At 46.9% G+C, this 20,736-nt stretch overlaps 1 protein-coding gene across 1 annotated transcript in view; it reads left to right on the top strand.

The window, feature by feature from the left end:
* Positions 1 to 6,972: 6,972 nt before the first annotated feature.
* Positions 6,973 to 20,736, top strand: part of shank1 (SH3 and multiple ankyrin repeat domains 1) — a 93,478-nt gene continuing 79,714 nt past the window's right edge. Inside the window, exon 1 of the mRNA XM_035533005.1 lies at positions 6,973 to 7,074. The gene's annotated coding sequence lies outside the window, so the exon portion shown is untranslated. The remainder of the gene's footprint in view (positions 7,075 to 20,736) is intronic.

Here is a 20,736-nt window from a genome sequence, read left to right as displayed (position 1 = left end):
GATTATTTTAAAATTCTCAGTTTAAAAGATCAAATTTTTCTAAAATGTCAGGTTTTTTAATGTGTAAAGAAAGGAATTCCAAGGTATTGTGTGAAGCAGGTTATCAGTTCTGTCCCACAGTTCTTGTGTCAGATCGGACCGTGCTGTCAGCAGCCTTGCTGAGAAATCTCACTTCATGTGGAGTTGGCTAAGCTCTGAAACATTCTGTGTTGCTTTTCTGAGCTAATTTGAGCCTTACTTTAAACACCATGCTACATGGAAATCATCAAGCCTTTTTCTTCCATATTGTGACATTTCTGAGTGAAACAGGCTGTTCAGGCAGTGGTGTGAGTTGGGTTTCTGCAAAGAGATTTGATCAGATTGCCACAGCACATGGGTTCATTAGAGTTAATTCCCCTCAGCTTCCTGAGTCTTGGTGACAAAATATCAGAAAACGTGACAGGTGGGCAAAAGTTGAGGAAGGATTACAGAAAGCAGGAATGATGATTTGCTCTGCTTATATAGTGCCTTTCGCAATCCAAAAGACACTTTACATTTAAGAAAGAAAGACAGAATTTTGACTTGTAAATGATAAATCAGGAACATGAATTAGTAAAAAAAAGTTCAATTATGATTTCAGGTCATCCTTAAGGTAGCACTGATCTGAAACCAGCCAATGTACTCTGGGTTCATCTGACTACCTTAAATTAAACCAGTTAGCATGTTAAGGGGTGAATTAATCTTCATGTTACACCCTACAAAATCAGCTGAGTCTATAAATCTATAAATGTCGCCAATGAGAGAGCCACAAAAAAATGGTTCCTCCTCATCAGTTTGATTTATAGGCTAATTCTTATGGCAGTACAAGGCTTATATATTCATTATCTCACAGCACAGTCTTCTATAATTAAACATTTTAAAAGGGCATGTTTGAGAAAGGGTAAACATTTGATTTTAAAAATGTAACGGGTGTAAATGTGTGATTATGAATTAGTCCAGAAAAATATAAATTTGGAAATAAAAAATTTCAGTGGATGAAATGTATTCACCTGTAGTATAAAATATGCAGATTGAGTGAACCTTGATGTACGTGATATGAATGCAGTGGTTTTAGTCTTAGCCTGTCAGCCTTGCTCTCATGTTGTTTTGAGCATATCAGAATAATGGTGCATTAAGAATAGTGGTGCATAGCATTAAGCTACCTTGACTAGTGGGTGCATTGATTCATCTTGTTTCCAACATGCAGCCCTGCCAGCCCTGGGTTAAATGCCCCGCCCCCCCACTATATTTTCTCTATTTCTCTATTTCTCGTTTGTATTCTTCCCAATCCCATCTGTGACAAACCTTCCTTCCACTTATTTTTTCATTTCCCCTCTTCCTTGCTCACATGTTGTTTTAAGCCTGATTTTGTCGTGAATTGTGTCGTTTTTCTCTTCCAGCCGGATCTTCAGCTCCTGGGCTTTCCTGAGACGGCGAGTTTGAGCTTTTTACTTCTCTACCAGCAACTCTGGTCTCTCTTCAGTTCTTTCAGGGTTCTCATGGTCCTTTACCCATTTCTGCATGTGTTCTTTAACTTGTCTACCTAACATCTCCTCTCTCATCTCAGTCGGCCTCCTCTCATCTCCAGCCTCGTTGCTGTCTGCCCCTCCTCAGCCAGCGACCCACTTTCCCTGTCCTCGGTGGACACCAGTGGGTTAACTCTGATGGCAAGTGGGGCAGCTTTTTTCATAACGAGGACACAGGCGGAGAGGCGATCTGAGTGTGTGTGTATGTGCGTGCATGCGTGAGAGTGTGTGTGTGTGAGTGTGTGTGTGTGTGTGGTGAAAGGCTAGGCCCTAATGGAGCTAGTGCAGAAAACACAGGTCCCGGAAGCCCTCTCTGTCAGATGGCAGCGACTTGAGGCACATGCATGTCAACATGCCCGTCTGAAGCCAACAATGATATTAAAAAAAAAAAAAAAAAAAAAAAAGGACTCAAAAGGGATGATATTAAAAGCACTATAGTGACCTGCATTCTGACAGACCTAGTTATGGGCGAGCAGGACCTGTCCCGTCACCATCAGCATCGGTCCACCTGTTGGTGCTCTCGGGGAACGCAGTCATGCTGTTGACAGAAGTGTTAATATTCCTGCCTGGAGTGCCATGTCTGCTTATTCAGCAGCACCAGGGTGTGCTGTTCACGGGACCCTTTCCTAGACTTCCACTGGGAGGGAGGTGAGCATGGTGTGACGTGTGAGAGAAACATGCTCAAGCCCCTTCCAGTCATTTATTTATCTACTTCTATTATTTATGAATTCTTCTGCCCATCCAACCTGCCTTTCACCCACCTTCCAATACCCCACAATGCGTTTAGACATTTACATTGACTAACCCACCCTACCCCCATCAACACACTTTCATTTCTACTCTCTCCGCCAGGGCTGTTCTGATCAAAGCTTGTGGAAACTGCCAGAGGTCCTGCTGGATTGCATAAACACAGCCCATGTCTGTGTGCATACTGGGCTTCTGTGCATACAGTCCAGCACATCACAGATGTGTCTGAGCAGTTCTGTTCCTTCCTCAAGCACAACTCAGTATCTTCATGTAAAACCTGTGCGTGACCACAAGCAAACCGCTCCCTTAGGGTTTGAGAAGAATGTAAGTCTACATGTCTTAAGGTAATGCTGTCAGGTAAAGCATGTATAGGCCCTTTTTATATTTAAATAGTGGAAGATTGGTAAGACAAGCACACCAGGATATACACCAATTAGCCATAACATTAATACCACCTGCCTGCCGAATATTATTGTGTAGGGCCCCCTTGTGTCACCAGGATAGCTATGGCCTGTTGAGGCATGGACTCCACACAAGACATCTGAAGGTGCCTTGTAGTAGTTGGCACCAAGACATTAGCAGCAGATCTTTTAATGTCTGGAAGTCGCAATATGGGACCTCCATGAATTGGACTTGTTTTTCCAGCACATCACATAGATGCTCGATTGGATAGAAATCTGGGGAATTTGGAGGCCAAGTCAATACCTTGAACTTCTGTTCTATTCCTCAAACCATTCCTGAAAAAAGTTTGCAATGTTCAGGAATGAGGGAAAGTGACGCACCTGCACCCGGTAGTCCATGTGTAAAAGAAAATGTGATTCATCGGACCAGACGGCCTTCTTCCATTGCTTCGTGGTCAAGTTTTGATGCTCATGTGCCCATTGTAGGTGCTTTCAGTGTTGGACATGGGTCAGCATGGGCACCCATATGCCCCAAACACAGTAAGCTGTGATGCACTGTGTGTTCTGACACCTTTCTGTCATATCCACCAATACATTTCTGTGAGATCAGACCAGACAGGCTAGCCTTCACTTCCTGTGTGTGTCATCGAGCCTTGGGCACCCATAACCCTGTCACCAGTTTGGTAGGTACTAACACCGCACGAGGCCTGTTGTGTTGGAGATGATCTGACCCAGTCGTCTAGACATCACAGTTTTGTCCTTGTCAGAGTCACTCGGATGCTATCGCCCATTTTCCTGCTTAGAAAACCTCAACTTCAGGATCTGCTCTCTTGCTGCCTAATATATCCCGCCCCTTGATAGTAGCCATTGTAACAAGATAATCAGTGTTATTCAGTGCTTTTCACTGCTGTAACTTTTAACTTGTCTCATCATGTAATGCTACAACTGTTTATAAGATGAGCTGGATATTAGAATGGGGGTTAATCCAAAATAAAATGGTGCTAAAAACCAGTCAGCATCACCCTCTGTTTCCCTTAACAACAACCTCTCCCCTCCCCTTTAGCTGAGGTCAGACTTCTGAACATTCCTGGTGCCTGACTAGGAGACATGATTAAAATATTTATATGAGTAGCATGCATATATTCCTTTTCAAATTATACATGTGGATTTCTTCATTATGCAGCTCTGATTTAGCATAAAATTGCATATTAAATAATTTCACAGCATGGGGCACTTGATATTTGCAGGCTGAAGAATTGGTGCCAGCTGCTTGGTTGCGCTTCTAAGATGTGTTTTCACAATGTGTGTGTGTGATTGTGTTTGTTTAGAGGAGTGTACAGACTGACAGGAGCTTGCAGAGACTGCACTGTCTTTACAGAGCGTATGAGCTGGCAAGGGTGGTTCTGGGTTTGGGTCCATGCAAGGCAAAGCTTAGACACAGTCCAGCCGTGCTAGCTGAAGAGGAACTGGAGCAGCACAAGAGTCCAAATGGAGAGGGGGAGAGAGAGAGAGACGGCAGCATACAAAGATGGTGGTGGAAAAACTGGCAGGGAAAAAGACCGGGCTAGAATGAGTTGGGAGAAGTATTGTGGGCGGATACAACGTGGAGAGACGGACGAAGGCAGATACAGAGGGAGGTGTTGGGTTAGTATTAAACGGTGGTGTGAAAATGATTGAAGACTGTCAGACAGGAGAGAATGACATCAAAAACAAGTGTGTAGTGGTGGGGGAGGGAGGGAGGGAGGGAGTCGCATCACGGGGCAGAGAAATATTACCATGGTGACCAGAGCAGGTTGAATCTGGAGAGGAAGGTGTTTATCCACACTTGTTTTATTATGACACCGAGGCCCACTCTTACTCCTGTGACAACACGGGTTTAGTGGAATTCAGCATGACACCATGACAATAAGGCCAAGCCCTGCATGCTGTAAAGATCCTTTTGATATGTTTTACATCATTAGCTGTAAACACTTAATGATATACATTCTAAGCTTTGGTGACTTTTGTGTTTGTTGCAGCAGTAAGCCTGAGTAACTAAGGGTTGCCTGTTACCACCATCACAAAATGTCACCCACTAGAAACTTTTTTTGGGGGGGGGGATGAATTTATAGGTGTTCCGTAGTCCTTTTGGTTCCAAGCCCAGTTTGTGTTGTCAATTCTCCAGCTTCCTCACCAGTCAGTTTCTGACAAAAGGATCACTGTTGGATATTTTTGGATGACAGACGACTCAACCCAGGATTGACCCATTTCAAAACTTTAACTGCACTGCTGGGATTGATGCTCTCATATCAGCACAACACACACAGCCACACCACCGTCACGCTAGTGTCACTGCATTATCACTGCCGTCATAGTTTCAATGCAGTGTAGACAACTGACTGCCACATCAAGAAATTGCTGGAACTTGACCAGTGGTGAGCAGGATAGAGGATGGCTGAGAGAGCTTGCGTGACAACAGATGAACTGCAGTCTGACTATACACCTCTAAATTTCCTCTGCTAGGTTTTTTCAATGAAGTGGGTGGTGAAGGTATTGCAGTAGCTAAGGAGGAAGAATATGGTGTATATGGTATGTGGAAGTACTATGGTATGTGCCAGCCACTCTGGATAAGGGCCATATGCTGAAAACATATTTGGACTGAGACGTGGTATAGATTCATTGTGTGTGGGCCCAATGTTCACACTATTGATGTGGCCACCAACCGCACTGACATGCACCGTGCCCTCTGCCCAGCCTGGATGTGCAGTGTCTGCACTTCCAGTGACTGTGTTGCCCCACATGCTTATGCAGTGTTTGCACTTCCAGTGACTGTGTAGCCCCACATGCTTATGCAGTGTTTGCACTTCCAGTGACTGTGTAGCCCCACATGTTTGTGCAGTGTCTGTGGTTCCAGTGACTGTTTATCCTTACATGCTTGTGCTTTCTACATGCTGCCTCTCAACCGCAGAACCATATCCTAATCCATACTGCCCCCGTGCACGTGTTACATTATCCCACATACACCCCCACCATCCACTCTCACTCATTCTCACATGCATACGCTCACAACCATCTCACATCAATAAATCCAACTCCCCGCACTGCACACGTTCACCGAGCCCATATCCTGATGAGCCACGTGATTCAGGCTTGAAGAGAATAGCTGCACACGGAGCTCATAGATCTGACACGAGAAAAACAGAGAAACGTTGGAGTTTATTGAATGCTGGTCATTAAACTCTCAGCTCCCTCTCTGTCTCTCCATCGCTCACTCCCTCTCTTCGTCTGTCTCTCTCCACCTCTCCGCTTCACTTTCATTTAGCACACGTTTTTCTGTCACTACACTTACTCAGGCTCCGTTCTTCTCCTATTCTATCGTTCCCGATTTCCTCTCCACATTTCATGTATGTTTTATTGGCGTTTATACAGTTTTGCCAAAGCAGTACAAAAGTAAAGTCTCTTCCCCTCTTTCTTGCTCTCTCCTCTTTTTTTGTACCCCCACACACTCTCCTCCATCTCACCCATATCTATTTCTTACTTTGCTAATTTGTTAATTCAAATAGGAATTCTTGTCTGCAGTGGGTGGCGGTTAGCCTCTCGGCCACCAAATCTGCATTTCAGGTCATATTTATTCCTGCTTCTTAATTTTTCCACTTGCCTGGTGTGATTAATTTGAAGCAAGCGCATTTGTGCTGCTCTGCCTGGATGTGGCTAGCCCAACCTAGAACACTCCCGTACGGTTTCTTCTCTACTTTGTCTACCACTGTGATCTCAGCAGGTCTTTCAAAGACATCGTCCCCTTCCTGAAATTCATAAAACATCAAAAATAGATCAAAAGTGGCAGGCGAGAGAGTTCGCCTTGGATTTGAGTCCTGGTGGACGGGACAGAGTGTAAGCGAGAGAGGGAGAAGGGGCGGGGCAAACGCGGCGGAGTGCAGGAGGCAGGTATGCTGGAAGGGGTGTGAGCCTGGGAGAGGGAGAGCAAAAGCAGCCAACCAGCTGAGAGGGAGCGAGAGATCAGGGGGGAGGGTGAAAAGAGACAGAGAGAGGGAGAGACGGATTGTCAGAACCAAGGAAAGAGAAGTGTTACTATAGCGCGGCCACCGGATCACTGATTGCCTAGCGAGGATGAGCATCCCTGGCTCTCTGGACACACTCTAAAATGTAATTTGCAGAGGTCCAACTGTTGCCACGGCGATTTGTTTTTACTCATTTTCCTTCCCCCCCCCTTTTTGTTTTCTCTCTTTTGTCTTTCCCCCTTCCATCTTTCCCTCCTCCCTCTGTTCTCTCTCTCTCTCTCTCTCTCTCTCTCTCTCTTTTTGCCAGCTGCTGGATTTTTTTCCCTGTCATTCTCTCTCTTCTCACGGAGGCGGGACCTGTGAGCACTCATCCGGAGGAAGACAGTAAGTAAGCTTGCCTTCTCTCCATGTCTGTGCTGGGGAGATTGAACAGAGAGCAGCGCCGGTAAAAGCAGAGTGTTGGAGGAGGTGGGCTCAAACCGCTGCCGGAACGGAGCAGAACGGCGAACAGAGACAGAGTGAAAGAGCTGTTTGCACAATAGGGGAGCTTTTGGAAGTAACTGTATAAATCTCATTGGTGGTTCAGTCATACTGTGTCAGGCTGGGTGAGTGTGTGTGTTTGTGTTTGTGTTTGTGTTTGTGTTTGTGTTTGTGTGTGTGTGTGTGTGTGTGTGTGTGTGTGTGTGAGAGAGTAAACATGCAGGCTCTTTACTGTAGCAGTCTGCACAGCAGAAGGAATAGATGGTGGTTAAGGTGTGTGTTACCATCTCTGTGGCAGCAGTGCATCTGGAACAGAAGAAAGCATGTGTCTGGTCTCTCTCTAAACTCAAAGGGCTTCAATTAACTTGTCAGAAAAAGACATGAAACGCTAAGCACGTCTATGGAGTGTGTGCATGTGTATGCTTGTGTGTGAGCCTGTGTTTCTGAGTACAAAACATATCGGTGGTATACACGGGGAGAGGTTTGGTTCTACCCCCTGTACCAAATGCCTCAATCATGCCAGGGAGAGATGGAGGCAGTGAGAGCATCGTCAAAGTCCTGACATGTAATTGTCTGTTACTCCTGGTAAAGCACCCATCCACATGCACTGGCATGTGCCTATAACCTCACTAACCCAGCCCCGCCCCCTCACCCAGCCCCATCCTATCACCTGGTACTGGCCACTCACTGGGCACTGCCCACTGGCCCATCTGTTAGCATAAAGTCCCTTGCACACAAGTTAGTCCAAGTTCTGCTCTCTGGTATTCCACTAGTGCAGCGTCTCCTACCGCACTGCTTCACTCTCTCACCAGCGCTAACACACTTCAACACTGTAGCCTTCCCTCAGGATTTCACAACATGGTTTTGGCTGTATCCTTTCTAGCTTAGAAAAACAGCACCTAAAAGATACTCATGTTACGGTTTAGCTGTTTAGTCTGGAGTCAGCAGGGCTTTGTGAAAGGCAGAAGATTGGGAATAGTAGAGTATTGCATCAGAGTTTTACATCTCTATGCTGTTTCGCTCTCTGTCACACACACACACACACACACACACACACACACACAGCGTTAAGGGTATGTTCACAGGACCTCCTGTTTCACTTTATTTGCAGGACTGATGTGTGTGCACTAGGTCTAGCACCTTTATGATTGAGGGACAGATCAAGGTTTACTGTGATTGGTGCAGGAACTAGTTGCCAGCACGTGATTGGTGCAGAAACCAGATATCAGCATATGATTGGTGCAAGGGAACAGCCACCAGTTAAGAACCAGTTAAGCAATGCAAACTGACGTCTTTAGAACAGTAAGCTTTTGCACCTTCAGAGGAGAATATTTCAGCGTTACCAACCTGCTTTATAAACCATATTTTGTGGTTCCTTAATAGTGAATGATTGGTTCCACATGCCAGAAAGAACTTGCAGTGTGGTGCTACCTACTTTACTTCTTGTGCTTTTTTGTCGTCTGTGCTCGAATGAACTTTGCTGGTGCGTGATGTGGAGATCAAATACTGACCCAGGAAGCAAAGCATGTGTAGAGCCAGTGTCACATGACTCTGGCCTTCTCCTGTGGGTCCGTGGGTGGTGTAGAACAGGCTCTGCATGCTGCGTGCAAACAGTGGACAACCGTTCTGCTACATCAGTGCGGCGGGGATACCGTGATACAATGCAATTTGACATATAGTCGGGGCTTCTCTCACAGTGGGACTGTTGCTACCTACAAGAACTACATAGGAATACACCAGATAAACCTGATATACTGAAGAATATTTAGATTTACATTTACAGCCTTTGGCAGGCGCCCTTATCCAGGGAATATAGCATAGAATTATATACTTTCCTACTACATGCTAATTAAGTACATAAGTATTATATTTATACTTTTATACTTGGACCTAATGGACTAGCATTCCTTCCATGGAGACAACTAATCCAATCTGTCATGCAATACTGTTATCATGTAAAATTTGAGTCAATTATAGGGATATTTCTGCCATAAAGGTTAACTGGGCTAACACAAATACTATCTGACAGGGCACAGAAACACAGAGGACCCTGCTAACACTTTTTACTGTTTACTGTAATGATTACAGTTGTCATTTTTGGACAAACTTCCACCAACCCAAAACCCTGAACGCCTCGTCCAGATGGGAAAGCCCCTCAGACAGAAACACAGATTATTTGAGCAGGTATGTCTGCTTAGGGCTGCAGCCAGAGCAAGGTGCACAACCACTAGGCTGCCCTAATGGCAGGAGCTCTTAATCCATCATATTACTACGGCCCATAATCCATCATACATATATGGCCATAATCCAGCACATGTACATCCTATAATCCATTTTATGTATACGGGCCATTATTGTGACATTATTTCATTAATAAGATGAATAACAGCTCAATCAAAATAGAATATGTCCATGTATACACCTTATTCAGAATAGACTACTCTATTTAGGCTATTCCAAATTTCTTTCCGATTGAACAAGGTGAATAATCCTGTAGCTAATCTGTTAAACAGAAGAATAGTGGTCATGCAAATGACTCTACCTGTTTATGCGCCTATTCGGAAACTTAAGTTTGTATATTCTATGTATGTGCATATGCGTCATAATGGAAAATGAGCAAATTAAACATATCTTGCAAAATATTGCAGTTCATGATGTCACACTGTCTGCGTTTCTTTAATACATGAAATACATTTTTATGAGTCTCCCATAATTTTAAAGTAATTAGAAATACAAGTGCACCACCTGAAAACTTGGGTGACCAACATACTGCTGCTCATCTCACTCTGACTGCACTCACATGCTGCTCGTTGTCATGGTAACATGTACTGTACACTGAGTGGTGCTCTACGCATGCGCAGAGTTTCTGACCTGATAACTTCTGGTTTTCACCAGATTGTTCAGTAGATGTGTGCACATAAACAGTTTAGTCTTCATCTGTGATCAGAATTAATTCAATCGGAGTTGCGAAAAGATTTGCATGTAAACGCAGCTACTGAGATGTACTTACACAAATGAAAAATGAAAGAGAACCATCTCCCATCTCAGCAGTTAAGTGTGTGTGTGTGTGTGTGTGTGTGTGTTTGTGTGTGTGTGTGTGTGTGTGTGTGTGTGTGTGTGTGTGTTTAGGGGCTTGATCATTCCCTTTCATTACCTCCTGAGTCTATTCAGAGGAATCTTTTGTCTCCTGCTCCATAATATCACCAGCACTCAGAATGTGGCCTACAGGGAGCACTGAGCAGGTCACTGCGTCAGCTAAGCATAATTACACACAGACGTGTACTCATGGAGGGAGGCAGAGAGGGACAGAGAGAGGTAAGACTAATGATGGTGACCAGGGGACCTAATGGACAGAGAGAGGTGGGACTAATGATGGTGACCAGGGGACCTAATGGACAGAGAGAGGTAGGACTAATGATGGTGACCAGGGGACCTAATGGACAGAGAGAGGTGGAACTAATGATGGTGACCAGGGGACCTAATGGACAGAGAGAGGTAGGAATAATGATGGTGACCAGGGGACCTAATGGACAGAGAGAGGTAGGAATAATGATGGTGACCAGGGGACCTAATGGACAGAGAGAGGTGGAACTAATGAACAGAGAGAGGTGGAACTAATGATGGTGACCAGGGGACCTAATGGACAGAGAGAGGTGGAACTAATGATGGTGACCAGGGGACCTAATGGACAGAGAGAGGTGGAACTAATGATGGTGACCAGGGGACCTAATGGACAGAGAGAGGTGGAACTAATGATGGTGACCAGGGGACCTAATGGACAGAGAGAGGTAGGACTAATGATGGTGACCAGGGGACCTAATGGACAGAGAGAGGTAGGACTAATGATGGTGACCAGGGGACCTAATGGACAGAGAGGTAGGAATAATGATGGTGACCAGGGGACCTAATGAGACAGAGAGAGGTAGGACTAATGATGGTGACCAGGGGACCTAATGGACAGAGAGAGGTAGGACTAATGATGGTGACCAGGGGACCTAATGGACAGAGAGAGGTAGGAATAATGATGGTGACCAGGGGACCTAATGGACAGAGAGAGGTAGGACTAATGATGGTGACCAGGGGACCTAATGGACAGAGAGAGGTAGGACTAATGATGGTGACCAGGGGACCTAATGGACAGAGAGAGGTAGGACTAATGATGGTGACCAGGGGACCTAATGGACAGAGAGAGGTAGGACTAATGATGGTGACCAGGGGACCTAATGGACAGAGAGAGGTAGGACTAATGATGGTGGCCAGGGGACCTAATGGACAGAGAGAGGTAGGACTAATGATGGTGACCAGGGGACCTAATGGACAGAGAGAGGTAGGACTAATGATGGTGACCAGGGGACCTAATGGACAGAGAGAGGTGGAACTAATGGACAGAGAGAGGTGGAACTAATGATGGTGACCAGGGGACCTAATGGACAGAGAGAGGTGGAACTAATGATGGTGACCAGGGGACCTAATGGACAGAGAGAGGTGGAACTAATGATGGTGACCAGGGGACCTAATGGACAGAGAGAGGTGGAACTAATGATGGTGACCAGGGGACCTAATGGACAGAGAGAGGTAGGACTAATGATGGTGACCAGGGGACCTAATGGACAGAGAGAGGTAGGACTAATGATGGTGGCCAGGGGACCTAATGGACAGAGAGAGGTAGGACTAATGATGGTGACCAGGGGACCTAATGGACAGAGAGAGGTAGGACTAATGATGGTGACCAGGGGACCTAATGGACAGAGAGAGGTGGAACTAATGGACAGAGAGAGGTGGAACTAATGATGGTGACCAGGGGACCTAATGGACAGAGAGAGGTGGAACTAATGATGGTGACCAGGGGACCTAATGGACAGAGAGAGGTAGGACTAATGATGGTGACCAGGGGACCTAATGGACAGAGAGAGGTGGAACTAATGATGGTGACCAGGGGACCTAATGGACAGAGAGAGGTAGGACTAATGATGGTGACCAGGGGGACCTAATGGACAGAGAGAGGTAGGACTAATGATGGTGGCCAGGGGACCTAATGGACAGAGAGAGGTAGGACTAATGATGGTGACCAGGGGACCTAATGGACAGAGAGAGGTAGGACTAATGATGGTGACCAGGGGACCTAATGGACAGAGAGAGGTGGAACTAATGGACAGAGAGAGGTGGAACTAATGATGGTGACCAGGGGACCTAATGGACAGAGAGAGGTGGAACTAATGATGGTGACCAGGGGACCTAATGGACAGAGAGAGGTGGAACTAATGATGGTGACCAGGGGACCTAATGGACAGAGAGAGGTGGGACTAATGATGGTGACCAGGGGACCTAATGGACAGAGAGAGGTGGAACTAATGATGGTGACCAGGGGACCTAATGGACAGAGAGAGGTAGGACTAATGATGGTGACCAGGGGACCTAATGGACAGAGAGAGGTAGGACTAATGATGGTGGCCAGGGGACCTAATGGACAGAGAGAGGTAGGACTAATGATGGTGACCAGGGGACCTAATGGACAGAGAGAGGTAGGACTAATGATGGTGACCAGGGGACCTAATGGACAGAGAGAGGTGGAACTAATGGACAGAGAGAGGTGGAACTAATGATGGTGACCAGGGGACCTAATGGACAGAGAGAGGTGGAACTAATGATGGTGACCAGGGGACCTAATGGACAGAGAGAGGTGGAACTAATGATGGTGACCAGGGGACCTAATGGACAGAGAGAGGTGGAACTAATGATGGTGACCAGGGGACCTAATGGACAGAGAGAGGTAGGACTAATGATGGTGACCAGGGGACCTAATGGACAGAGAGAGGTAGGACTAATGATGGTGACCAGGGGACCTAATGGACAGAGAGGTAGGAATAATGATGGTGACCAGGGGACCTAATGAGACAGAGAGAGGTAGGACTAATGATGGTGACCAGGGGACCTAATGGACAGAGAGAGGTAGGACTAATGATGGTGACCAGGGGACCTAATGGACAGAGAGAGGTAGGAATAATGATGGTGACCAGGGGACCTAATGGACAGAGAGAGGTAGGAATAATGATGGTGACCAGGGGACCTAATGGACAGAGAGAGGTAGGACTAATGATGGTGACCAGGGGACCTAATGGACAGAGAGAGGTAGGACTAATGATGGTGACCAGGGGACCTAATGGACAGAGAGAGGTAGGACTAATGATGGTGACCAGGGGACCTAATGGACAGAGAGAGGTAGGACTAATGATGGTGACCAGGGGACCTAATGGACAGGGAGGGACAGAGATAGCTGGGAGAGCTCCAAGATTTACATCTTGGTGTTCTACATTGTTTTTATTCTTCCAATTGCTCTTCTCTCTCTATCTCTCTCTCTCTCTCTCTCTCTCTCTCTCTCTCTCTCTCTCATCTTTCTCTATCATCTCTCATTTCTCTCACAAACACACCTGCTTTGGGCTTTAGTGTATTAGTTATACGGCAGTATGACTGAGTGGATATCAGCTTTATTGTGAGTATAAGTTACATGGCAGTGTGGGATAGTTTGAGTGGATATCAGCTATAGTGTTTGTATTATTTATATGGCAGTATAGGAAAGTATTACTGTGTGGATATCAGCTTTAGTGTGAGTATTAGTTATATGGCAGTGCGGGACAGTATGACTGAGTGGATAGTTGGGCAAAGATGTAGCTAAACTTAGACACAATGAACAGCAGACCAAAAAAGAAAAACAATAGCACTAATTCAACACTTGAGACTGTCTCCTGGCATTTCCTGTGATCTCCATGTCAAGCACGCATACACACACTCAAAAGCTAATGGCTGAGCATGATGTTCCACTGTATAGGCTAACAGGCTACTTCAACTAAAACTATGTCTAAGAGCTGATATACGTCTTTGTGTAAGCTCTTGATTGAATTTATTGGAACTGGTGTGTGTGTGTGTGTGTGTGTGTGTGTGTGTGTGTGTGTGTGTGTGTGTGTGTGTGTGTGTGTGTGTGTGTGTGTGTGTGAGAGAGAGAGTGAGTGAGCGAGTGAGTGAGCGCTCCCTCCATGTCTTAAGGCTCCTGTTTGTATGCTGAAGTCCTGCAGTTCTCTTTGTACATCAAACACATACCTTCAACTTTTTGCCTAATTATAAGATGGTAGAAAAATAGTTCATGTCAGTAAGAGAGAGAAAAAGGTCCTTCAGTACAGTTGAAAATGTTCTCACATTTTGGGGGGATGAGGGTTATCATTTTCTCAAACCTTGTTTCTGGATCACTGGTTTGACTTTAAATGTGGGCTCTTTAAGGACCAGCTTGGTGCTTTAAGGGACAGGTTGGCTCTTTGAAGTAATATGTAAAATGTAAATGTTAAAGTTTCAGAACACACCGTTCACTCCCCCTGTCCATACAATCCATATATAGAATCCTAAGATGCAAAAACAACACATTTTGAAATCAGTTCCTCTGATGTAACAATTACAAACCCATTTACATATACATACATATATGTATGAATACATATTCAGCCTATGGCAGTGAAGCTCCAACCATGTACGGTGCAGTTCTCAGGCATGTTTTGGCTTTAAATGCTTTTGGAATGAGGCACAATCACCTATCACACAGTAGATCAGAAGTACAGAGTACCATTGCAGACTGCCACGCCATCAACAAGTGTGGGCTAGGATACTGCCAGACAGCCCAAACCTAGACAGGAGCAACCGAGGGCAAGGGGCCTCGCTCAGGGGCCCAACATTGGCAAATCGGCAATGCATTTTCTCATGTGCCATGAAAAGAAGGCTGCACAGACCGCTGGTACTGTCGCGTCAGGCTCCATCCCGGACTGTGTACCAGACAGTCTGGGTTGTCTCTGGGAGAATGTCTACTGTGATATGCATGGCTGGGACACGGAGGTGGATGCATTCAGACAAGGGTCCCAGGTGTCCTAGTGCCGAGTCAGTCCAGAACCCTTCCGCCAAAGAAAGGTTTGCTGTTTAAAAAAAGTAATGCAAGATTATCTGCCAGTGAGTTAGTAAAATTTTGCTAAGCCTGTCTGAAATAATGAAAAATGACACAAACTGAATAATCTTACTTGCTAAGTTGTAGACAAGAGGGTTTATCTCGTGAATAGAAATGTCAGTGATTGCCCACAATTAAGTTTTTGTTTTGGTGTTATTCTTTCCACTTTTTAACTCCATTACTGAAACTGATTCATTTACTCAAGATCACCGTACTGTTTCCATAGAAACCACTAGTGCACTATAATTGTCAGCTTCCACTTTGACATCATCCATCAGGGATGATGCCGCAGGCGTGTCCTCACACCTGTGCAGTGGCAGGTGCCGTCGTTAACCAGGCGTCTGGCTGTGAGACAACGAGGATGTCCGATCGGGCGGCGTGTCCCTCTGCAAAGGACAGGCAGCGGACATGACCGCCCGGTCCTCCAGCTTGCACGGCCATTGGCATGCAGAAGATTTCGATAGCTGGTTCTGATGAGCAGGCCGAGGGCCACAGTGGCAGGGGGACGCCGAGGAGGCTTGCTGAGATGCCAAGAGGAAGGAAGAAGCCTGAGGGGAGACGGAACACATTCTCCTTTGGGTGGATGGGTTCCAGAGAGAGGAGCACATCTCAGAGCTGGATGAACAAACGCTCTTCTCATCCCATCCCTGCTCGGGCCCATTTGCTGGGTTCTGTCCTCTGTTCAGGGCTTTTCACACTGTGGCCACTCTTCATGTTTGCCCTACAAGTCGTTTGCTTTCCTAAGTTGAATTTGAGAGCTTTCTCACCCTGGCAACAGGTTCAGTTAGGCTCCTGCGTCTTTCACTCTCCTGTTCTCTCTCTCAGACCCTCCACAGAGAAGATCCTGACCTCTGTTCTCTCCGAGGCTCTGCCTGAGAGTGGGAGATGGTGTAATATCTCTGTCTATCCTCAAATATTTGCTGTGTTGTCTTATGGTAGGAGGGGGGTTCAAATTGAGCTCAATCATTTATATGGTTACTCTCTTTTTATTCTCTCTCTCCCCTTCTCTCTCTTTCTCATTTTGCCTGAGGTAAACGACTGATCTGGGACAGACAGCCTCCCTAGCGTTCTGGCCTACTTCATATCTCTCTCTCTCTGATTCTCTGCTTTCCTTCTCTCTTTCACCTCTTTTCCCTCCATCTCTCTCTCCCTCTCTCCTACCCATAGTCTTTCTTGTTGTGCACCTCTGAGCAATAAGGGAGGATATGGGTTGGCTTTTGGGACAGTGAGGTGTCAGATTGGACTGTGGGTGAGTGATGGAATAGACTGTGTGTGTGTGTGTGTGTGTGTGTGTGTGTGTGTGTGTGTGTGTGTGTGTGTGTGTGTGTGTGTGTGTTTGGGGGTGGGGGGGGGTCGTGGTCTCAGCCCAGAGGTGGACACTGTTCAACTTCAAACACTGCATGGTGCTGTCTGCATCAGTGTGAAGAGAACAGCAGTCTTGCCTCAGCAGTGTGTGTCCGTGAGTGTGCTTGTGTGGGTGTGTGTATTTGTGTACACACCCACGCATGCAGCAGAATCATCTGGGTCAGTCCCAGGGGACAGCACCATTCTCTGTCTCTCTCTCTCTCTCTCTCTCTCTCCCTCTCTCTCTCTCTCTCTCTCTCTCTCTCTCGCCCAGTCTATTGCACTAATTGCACCAGTGAGAGAGAGCAGGACAGATGCAGCAGAGGAGAGGGGGCAGTGGGGGGGGGGGGTAGTAAAGGCAGCGGTTTCCCAGCACTTACCACTGCATCATCAAAGTGCAGCTATTTTTAGAAGACGATGCTGTTTTAGGGAGCTGGCCCTGTACTGTGTTGTTGGCTGCACCCTGCTGCTCTGCCCTCTTATCGACTACTCCATGTCCTGGTCCTCTGCTCCAGCACATCTGCTGGGGGCGGGGGGGCGTTGGAGAATAGTGCTGATCTTATGCAGAATGGAGATTTAAAATGGCTTATAGGATGGGATTTTTTATAGATTAGCTGCACAGCTCTATGAATGCTGTGTTCAGTCCTTATTCGTAGTGGTAAAATCTGTGACCAATAACATATTTAAAAAGTGGAGCAAAGACACACGTAAACTACAGTCTGTGTTCTTGGTATCACGTTACAATTTAAGGCCAGTCTCTTCAGAAAAAAAGAAAGTTCACTTTTCTTTTTGAAATGTTCCATCTGATGGAGTCAGTGTGCACATGTGTATTAATATATTAATAAGCAGATAATAGGCAGATTTGCTTTAGTAATGTATCAATATGCAGATATGCTACAGTAATGTAGAAATGCATACTACAAAACGCTAATAGCGGTCTGCAGCATTGGAACAATACGAAGTAGCCTGTTAGCCTGACCACTGTAGCACATGCCTTTCATCAGAGCAGCACATCACTAAATTAGTGGCTAATACACACCTCAGCCAAGACCTCACAGACAGGGAGACAGGGGGAAAACAAGAGAAAACTCTAGTTTTAAGAATTAGGTTGAGTCTCAGAGCTCAACTGAACAAATTTAGAGTGAGAGAATTTATTAGATTTAACCATGATGGTGGATCCATAGTAGCCTACATGTAACATATTCTTACACTTACATATTCTATATCCTATCCCTAACCTTTAACGCTAACCTCTCAGCCCCTATCCCTAACCTTTAACCATCATCTCCCAGCCCCTATCCCTAACCTTTAACGCCAACCTCCCAGCCCCTATCCCTAGCCTTTAACGCCAACCTCCCAGCCCCTATCCCTAACCTTTAACGCCAACCTCCCAGCCCTTATCCCTAGCCTTTAACGCCAACCTCCCAGCCCCTATCCCTAACCTTTAACGCTAACCTCTCAGCCTCTATCACTAACCTTTAACGCTAACCTCCCAGCCCCTATCCCTAACCTTTAACGCCAACCTCCCAGCCCCTATCCCTAACCTTTAACGCTAACCTCTCAGCCCCTATCCCTAACCTTTAACCATCATCTCCCAGCCCCTATCCCTAACCTTTAACCATCATCTCCCAGCCCCTATCCCTAACCTTTAACGCCAACCTCCCAGCCCCTATCCCTAACCTTTAACCATCATCTCCCAGCCCCTATCCCTAACCTTTAACGCCAACCTCCCAGCCCCTATCCCTAACCTTTAGCGCCAACCTCCCAGCCCCTATCCCTAACCTTTAACGCTAACCTCTCAGCCCCTATCCCTAACCTTTAACCATCATCTCCCAGCCCCTATCCCTAACCTTTAACCATCATCTCCCAGCCCCTATCCCTAACCTTTAGCGCCAACCTCCCAGCCCCTATCCCTAACCTTTAAAGCCAACCTCCCAGCCCCTATCCCTAACCTTTAACGCTAACCTCTCAGCCCCTATCCCTAACCTTTAGCGCCAACCTCCCAGCCCCTATCCCTAACCTTTAACGCCAACCTCCCAGCCCCTATCCCTAACCTTTAACGCCAACCTCCCAGCCCCTATCCCTAACCTTTAACGATCACCTTCCAGCCCCTATCCCTAACCTTTAACGCTAACCTCTCAGCCCCTATCCCTAACCTTTAACGATCACCTTCCAGCCCCTATCCCTAACCTTTAACGCTAACCTCTCAGCCCCTATCCCTAACCTTTAACGATCACCTTCCAGCCCCTATCCCTAACCTTTAGCGCCAACCTCCCAGCCCCTATCCCTAACCTTTAACGCCAACCTCCCAGCCCCTATCCCTAACCTTTAGCGCCAACCTCCCAGCCTCTATCCCTAACCTTTAAAGCCAACCTCCCAGCCCCTATCCCTAACCTTTAACCATCATCTCCCAGCCCCTATCCCTAACCTTTAACCATCATCTCCCAGCCCCTATCCCTAACCTTTAACGCCAACCTCCCAGCCCTTATCCCTAGCCTTTAACGCCAACCTCCCAGCCCCTATCCCTAACCTTTAACGCTAACCTCTCAGCCTCTATCACTAACCTTTAACGCCAACCTCCCAGCCCCTATCCCTAACCTTTAACGCCAACCTCCCAGCCCCTATCCCTAACCTTTAACCATCATCTCCCAGCCCCTATCCCTAACCCTTAACCATCATCTCCCAGCCCCTATCCCTAACCTTTAACGCCAACCTCTCAGCCCCTATCCCTAACCTTTAACCATCATCTCCCAGCCCCTATCCCTAACCTTTAACGCCAACCTCCCAGCCCCTATCCCTAACCTTTAGCGCCAACCTCCCAGCCCCTATCCCTAACCTTTAAAGCCAACCTCCCAGCCCCTATCCCTAACCTTTAACGCTAACCTCTCAGCCCCTATCCCTAACCTTTAGCGCCAACCTCCCAGCCCCTATCCCTAACCTTTAACGCCAACCTCCCAGCCCCTATCCCTAACCTTTAATGCTAACCTCTCAGCCCCTATCCCTAACCTTTAACGATCACCTTCCAGCCCCTATCCCTAACCTTTAACGCTAACCTCTCAGCCCCTATCCCTAACCTTTAACGATCACCTTCCAGCCCCTATCCCTAACCTTTAGCGCCAACCTCCCAGCCCCTATCCCTAACCTTTAACGCCAACCTCCCAGCCCCTATCCCTAACCTTTAGCGCCAACCTCCCAGCCCCTATCCCTAACCTTTAACGCCAACCTCCCAGCCCCTATCCCTAACCTTTAACGCCAACCTCTCAGCCCCTATCCCTAACCTTTAACGCCAACCTCCCAGCCCCTATCCTTAACCTTTAACGTCAACCTCCCAGACCCTATCCCTAACCTTTAACGCTAACCTCTCAGCCCCTATCCCTAACCCTTAACGATCACCTCTCAGCCCCTATCACTAACCTTTAACGCTAACCTCTCAGCCTCTATCACTAGCCTTTAACACCAACCTCCCAGCCCCTATCCCTAACCTTTAATGCCAACCTCCCAGCCCCTATCCCTAGCCTTTAACGCTAACCTCTCAGCCCCTATCCCTAACCTTTAACAATCACCTTCCTGCCCCATCCCTAACCTTTAACGCCAACCTCCCTGCCCCTATCCCTAACCTTTAACAATCACCTCTCAGGCCTGCTGAGTGGCGCTCACAGAGCATCTTTCTTGGGCAGCAGTCTCCGATGGGTCTTAGCAATCGACTGCTGCACAGAGCCAGTTAATGCTCCGTATGCTGGGCTAAAAGTGTTGCTTGTTGGCTATTCTTCCGTCTCCATCATGCAGCTGGGCCGGTGGCCACCTAAGTATGAGAAAGGAGCTGTTTGCCCACGCACAAGGGTCTGGCGTAGCCACGTAGCCCTGGGCCTAGCGTAGCTGTTTAGCTGTGGGCCTAGCGTAGCCGTTTAGCCGTGTAGCCTACCTCTTAGCTGTAGATGTGGACCAGGCATATCCGTGGACATAGAAAACCACTTAGCCTGGCGTGGGCTTTGTAGCCAAGCAGCTGTGGTTGTGTGGTGTTTCAGACCTGCTGCAGAGCTTTACGTGCTGTTTCTGCATCAGTGGTTTAGGTAAAGCTGAGGTAGAACTGCACCCACACACAGGTGTCAATGAACTTTTGCTGCATGTCAGTCACAGACATCCTTCATGAAGGTGACTCAGCACAAGCCCAGGGCAGTTTCATTTCAGTCTGTTCTTTTCGTCTGCTCATCTATTTTTACGCAACCCCCCCCCCCCCCCCC

Source organism: Electrophorus electricus, chromosome 1 (assembly GCF_013358815.1).
Source record: "Electrophorus electricus isolate fEleEle1 chromosome 1, fEleEle1.pri, whole genome shotgun sequence".
NCBI classification, from domain to species: Eukaryota; Metazoa; Chordata; class Actinopteri; order Gymnotiformes; family Gymnotidae; genus Electrophorus; species Electrophorus electricus.
This window is presented reverse-complemented; position numbering and strand designations above follow the sequence as displayed.